Source organism: Cheilinus undulatus, linkage group 14, assembly GCF_018320785.1.
Source record: "Cheilinus undulatus linkage group 14, ASM1832078v1, whole genome shotgun sequence".
NCBI classification, from domain to species: domain Eukaryota; kingdom Metazoa; phylum Chordata; class Actinopteri; order Labriformes; family Labridae; genus Cheilinus; species Cheilinus undulatus.
In genome coordinates this window covers 44,919,771-44,925,770 of record NC_054878.1, presented here as the reverse complement: position 1 = coordinate 44,925,770, position 6,000 = coordinate 44,919,771, and positions in this window count along the sequence as shown.

Genomic DNA, 6,000 nt, shown 5'->3' with positions numbered 1-6,000 from the left:
GGTGTAGACCTTAAAAATACACTTCACCTGGTAGGGCACTTAATCTTGTTTTGGTCAATGAAATGGCTTTTAGAGGACATTTTGATCCATTTAAATTGACTTTGAGGGCACTTAATGCTGTTTTTTAATGGAATGGTTCTTTAAAGGCATTTGATCCTGTTTTGACCAAACAGAGGGCACCTATGAGGACACTATTCCTTTTTGTCCAGTAAGACTGATCCCTATAGGGCACTTAGTCCCATTCTCTTCAATGAAATAACACTTGAGGGACTTTTTATCCCATGCTGCTCAATGGAAAGGTCCAGTGAAAGTGATTCTAAGAGAGCACTTTGTCATGTATTGTCCAGTTAGAGGCCACTTTGGAGAGTACTTTATCCATTTATTCCCATGAAAGAGAGCCTTGAGGGCCCTTTGTCATGTTTTGTCTTATAAGAGGCCGCTTTAGATGGCATTTTATGCTTTTTTTTCCTGTGAGAGAGGACTTTGGGGTCGCTTTATCCCGTTTATCCAGTTAAAGGGTACTTTAATATGTTTTTTTGTGTGTTTTATCTGACATAGCGGTTACTTTCATGTTGTTCTGGACATTAGGGCCAGGAAGGAAACTGAAAACGAGCAAAAAAGACACAAAATGGCCTCAGGAGTCTCTAAGGGTTAAATTTTGATTGATTTCCAGGAATTTAATGCTTAAAAATTCAGTTTAATAGCATATAATCCTCTTGATTTTAATGTGAAAAAACACAAAATAATGAAAAGTGTTGCAGCAGGTGTGTAAACTAAGAACTTGTTTAAAAAAGCAGCAGTTTGATCTGCACTTACATCTTTGATTATAGAGCCAGATATTGTAACTGCTGCACAACTTAATGTCTTTTTCTGGAAACAGTGATAGGTGGAACCACCCAGCCCCAACCCAGACTTGTGTGTGCACACACTCACAAACACACACACACACTTTTGGCAAGTTTTGTATTGCTCTCAGAAACATCATTCTCTAAGATGCGAGGCTAAAACTATTACATCGTAATCTTCTGGGAGTAAGCAGGGTGAGAAGATAAACTAACAGTCACAGATGAGACTTTAAACCAACATTTAGACAGTAGAAGAAGAATAAACGTCACAATCATGGATGTGAGAGGATGAACAGAGAGAGTAAAGTGCCTCTTTAGCAGCGAGCGTGTCGGTGAGACGGTTCACTGTGAGGTCAGACGGATCAGTGAACTCCGACTGAACTGAAGCCTCGTGTCTTTAAATAAATAAATAAACCTTTAGATAAACTTCTGATCAAACAGGAAGTGAGCTGCTGTCAGACAGCAACACCTCCACACGTCATCTGAAGACATCTGCAGCTCACGTCCTCTAGATAACAAACATTACTGCAATTAGAGAAGCAAACACTGATTTATGGCTGACAGCAGGGAAAAAAGAGCCAAAAGAAGAAAGAGTGGATGATTTTTAGCAAAAGTGAGCAAACTGCACACAGCTCTTCAACTTTAGGGTCATGTCTGAGTTTCGTCTGACTTTTTGAACTGGAACCAACAGAGCTGAGAGCAGGCCCTCGAGACGGACAATTCCTGGAGTAACACCAGAGTTCAATGAAAACAGTCCTGTGTGACAGTATTTAGATTTATCCTGTTTCACCCCAGGATGTCCACTTTTAACAGCTTTTCTTCCTCAGTACTGAAATCCATCTATGAAACCAAAACAGTCGTTTTACTGTTTAGTAAATTAATTTTACACAGAAACGCTTTTAGCAGGGTTAACGAGGCAAATAGACAGGAAGACGTGGCAAAAATGGACACAAAGTGGCAAAAAAAAGCAGAAAAAGTGACAACTGGCTGGATAAAAAACAATGAGATGGGGTGAAAATTTTGCAAAAAGGAGAAAAAAGGGGTAAAAAGTATACAAATGTGATGGGAAGTAAAAAATAAGAATAGTAAAAGTGGAAACATTGGGTCTGGAAAAAGTGCTTAAACTATTTTTGCCACCATTTTATTTAACAGGAAAAAATGGGACAAAAGTGGCAGTCTCTGGGTTTATCAGGGTCCATTCTCTGGGTTTATCAGGGTCCATTCTCTGGGTTTATCAGGGGCCATTCTCTGGGTTTATCAGGGGCCATTCTCTGGGTTTATCAGGGGCCATTCTCTGGGTTTATCAGGGTCCATTCTCTGGGTTTATCAGGGTCCATTCTCTGGGTTTATCAGGGGCCATTCTCTGGGTTTATCAGGGTTCATTCTCTGGGTTTATCAGGGGCCATTCTCTGGGTTTATCAGGGTCCATTCTCTGGGTTTATCAGGGGCCATTCTCTGGGTTTATCAGGGGCCATTCTCTGGGTTTATCAGGGGCCATTCTCTGGGTTTATCAGGGGCCATTCTCTGGGTTTATCTGGGGCCATTCTCTGGGTTTATCAGGGGCCATTCTCTGGGTTTATCAGGGTCCATTCTCTGGGTTTATCAGGGGCCATTCTCTGGGTTTATCAGGGGCCATTCTCTGGGTTTATCAGGGTCCATTCTCTGGGTTTATCAGGGTCCATTCTCTGGGTTTATCAGGGGCCATTCTCTGGGTTTATCAGGGGCCATTCTCTGGGTTTATCAGGGGCCATTCTCTGGGTTTATCAGGGGCCATTCTCTGGGTTTATCAGGGGCCATTCTCTGGGTTTATCAGGGGCCATTCTCTGGGTTTATCAGGGGCCATGAGAGTAGTTATTTTTTAAGAATAAAAATATTTCAGTGCATAAATTCCTCATATTGTAACGATCACATATCCGTATAAAACTGAACCAAACATCCAGAGCAGACAGCTGTAGTTAAACCTGCAGCCTCTTCTGTTTATGAAGTCTCTTGCTGGATATTTGTCTCTTTAATAATGAATGATGTGTCTATAGTGTCTCTGCAGTCTTTAACTACAGCCAACCTGCAGAGAACAGTGCAAACATCATTAAAGTTTAAACATCCACAGAGCTGCAGCTGATCAGCCTTTACTTTTGTATTCTCACACTGTAGATGAATTTCTTCCTCATCAGCAGGTTTAAAGTCATGCATGGATGAAAAGTAAAATCATTGATCTTTAAGCTTTCTTTCAGTTTTTGTTTGATGTCAATAGGCCAAGTAAAACAGGAAATATGATCATTTTAGATTGATATAAAAATCAGTGTTACACAAGGGGACAGTGGACCCTGCTGTACAGGACTGGCACTGGTATTTATTCAGAATTTCAGCATGTTGTAATTTTGTTTTAGAAATGACAATATATTCTTTTAAATATCAGTTTTAAAAATCTATTTTTGTGAGGTGTTGTGTTTTTTGGAGGCCCTATATCTAATACAGTAAATTAAACTTTTAAAAATATAGTTTTCCTTTTATAAAGTTGAGGTAATGTCGTGGTTTATTTTGTCAAAAGAAAATTAACAAAATGGCAAAATAGCCAGTGGACCTCTAAGGGTTAAACCATGTCTACTTCCATTTCTCTGTGAGCTTTTTGCCTGGATGTGTCGCTCGTTTCAGGACTCAAAAGAAGCACAATTCTTTTATTTTTCCTCCCGCAGTTTAAATGTTTAACAGAGCGAACTAGACTAGAGCTAGAGCGAAACTTTGGCATTCTGATCCAGCTTCTCTATGTAGACCTCACTCCTGTTAATCTGTCTGGAGTCTTTGCTGACATGACGTTATCTGCAAACTAAATGTACATTATGTAACTCTAAATACAGCACAAAGAAAAGGTATTTAAGATTCAAACTGATTAACATTTTTTTTCTCTTTATAATGAATGCTGAATTCGATGCCTGTACCACGTTCCAGAAAGTTTGGGACAGGGAAAATAAACCTGTAACTTCCACATGCAGGTGGCTCAGTTTGTGATAGTGCCATGATTGGGTTAAAACAAACAACGATCCTCAACATATATCTGCAAAAGAATACAGAGATTTAGCTATCTACAGTTTGTAATCTCTGCAAATAAGGAGCAAGGACGAAAACCAACACTGAGCTCATTTTAACTGGAAAATTGTGGTCTGAAGAGTCCACATTTCAGAAATAATGTCTGTCCAGCCCTCCGGGCTAAAGAGAGGGACTTGTTTTTGTTAGCAGAAACATGCTGTAAATGAATTTAAAGAGCACTCCAGCCATGAATCTGTCAGCTGCTGATAGAGAAAGAACAAATGTAAAAGCGTGCGCCGGGGTTAATAACAGCAGGAGTTCTAGCTGCAGCTGCTGCTCTGCATGTAGAAGGCGTCTTTATAAAGTTATCATCTCTGCACGACTCTGACGCCTGCAAGAAAGAGCACGCCGAGGCGTCTTCATCCTCTGATGTCAGCCGGTGAAGAGTGAGAAAACACGGGGAGTCTACGGGGAAGAGCAGAGAGAGATCAGAGGAGAAGAAGAAGAAGAGGAGGACGCTGCCAATCAGCCACCTGCAGAGAGAACGGCTCCAGAGGAATGTAAGAGTAGAGAAACAAATCTTTCCAGGAAAAATGCTGCAGAGTTTGGTACATATTTACTGAGTTCAATCCAGAGACTGAAAACGATGGATGCTGTTGCACTGACGCCAGCTGCAGCCAGAGATGTGCTTGCTCATTCTTCCAGCTTTAGACACAGTAGAAGTCAGTCTCTGTGCTGTGCTTTGGTCAAAATATACCACGGTTTAAGCACCAGAGTCAGCTTTTGACCCAGCAGCCCATGCTAATGTGCTCCTTCTAAGTCTATCCCTGACAGGAGTACAGCTGCCAGCGTGATCCAGGGTTAAACGTGGCTGCCCCCTGCCTTTGCAGAGAGTGGTGGAAAGTGGTGAGAATGGGGTAGAGTGGCAATGAAAACAAGTTAAAGGGGGAAATATGGTTAAAAAGTGTCAAAAAAAGGGTGAGAAAAGGGAAAAGTAGCCAGAAAATGCCAAAAACTGGGTAAAAAGTGACAAAATGGGGAAGGAAAAGTGGCTAAAAAGGACAGAAAGTGGCAAAAATTGGGTGAGAAGTGACACAAAAATGGCTTGCAGGTGGCAAAAATGGTCAAAAGTGGCAAAAACATGACAGAAATTGAGTGAAAATGGACTAAAATGGGCAAAAAGCAGCAAAGAGTGGCAATAATGGGGGGGGGTAGCATTTAATGGCAAAAGGTAGCTTAAAAAAGGCAAAACTATTGAAAAGCAGGATAAAAGAGTCAAAAATTGGGGAAAATGGGGTAAAAAATGGATAATAGTGGCAAAAAGTGGCAAAAAAGAAGGGACAAAAGTAGCCTTGAAGCAGTAAAAATGCATTAAAAGTGGCAAAAACTTGCAAATAATGGCAAAGAAAATACACAGACAAAAAAAATTTGGTTGACCATTAAAGTCAAGTGTGGGAAACAAAGTGATTAATGTGACTTGCAATGGATAAATTCTGGGGTCAAAGTTTCCCTTTTTTAAGGTTTTCTGGGGGGGAATATTTTAAATTAAGCCATAAAAGAGCCACAAGTCATCACAAAAGAGCCACATGTTGAGTATCACTGCTCTTGATACTTGCAGGGTTCCTACACACTTTAAAAAATCAAATTTAAGGCGATTTTTAAGGTGATTTTGACATTTTAAAGTCTGTGACACAAAGTAAAAGTGAAAGTTTCTCTCCATTATGAGCTATTCAGGACGTCTCCAGCATGATTTTAGCGTCAGGACAGGCACAGTTTGACGAAGCATGACACAACAGCTGTGGCAAATCACTATTTTTGTGAAGTGTGGGATCATAAGCAATGTTTGTAGAAGTTTTCTGATGATAACTGCAGCGTAGAGGTCCATTTAGAGCTGTGAAGTACTAACTTTCCTCCATTTCCTCCACCAACCTCAGACAAATCCAGAAATAAAATAGTGAAGTCTTTCAGGTAGGATCCAAGCAGCCCGAGTCGGTCGGAATGACGTGATAGTAAAATGGCGTCGCACACTGTGAGAAGTAAACAGAGTCGCTTTCTCCTCAACTTTTACTTTTATGTGTCGTCTGATTTAGCGTTTGTGTTTCTACAGTACAGGCCTCTGCACAGCTCGCTT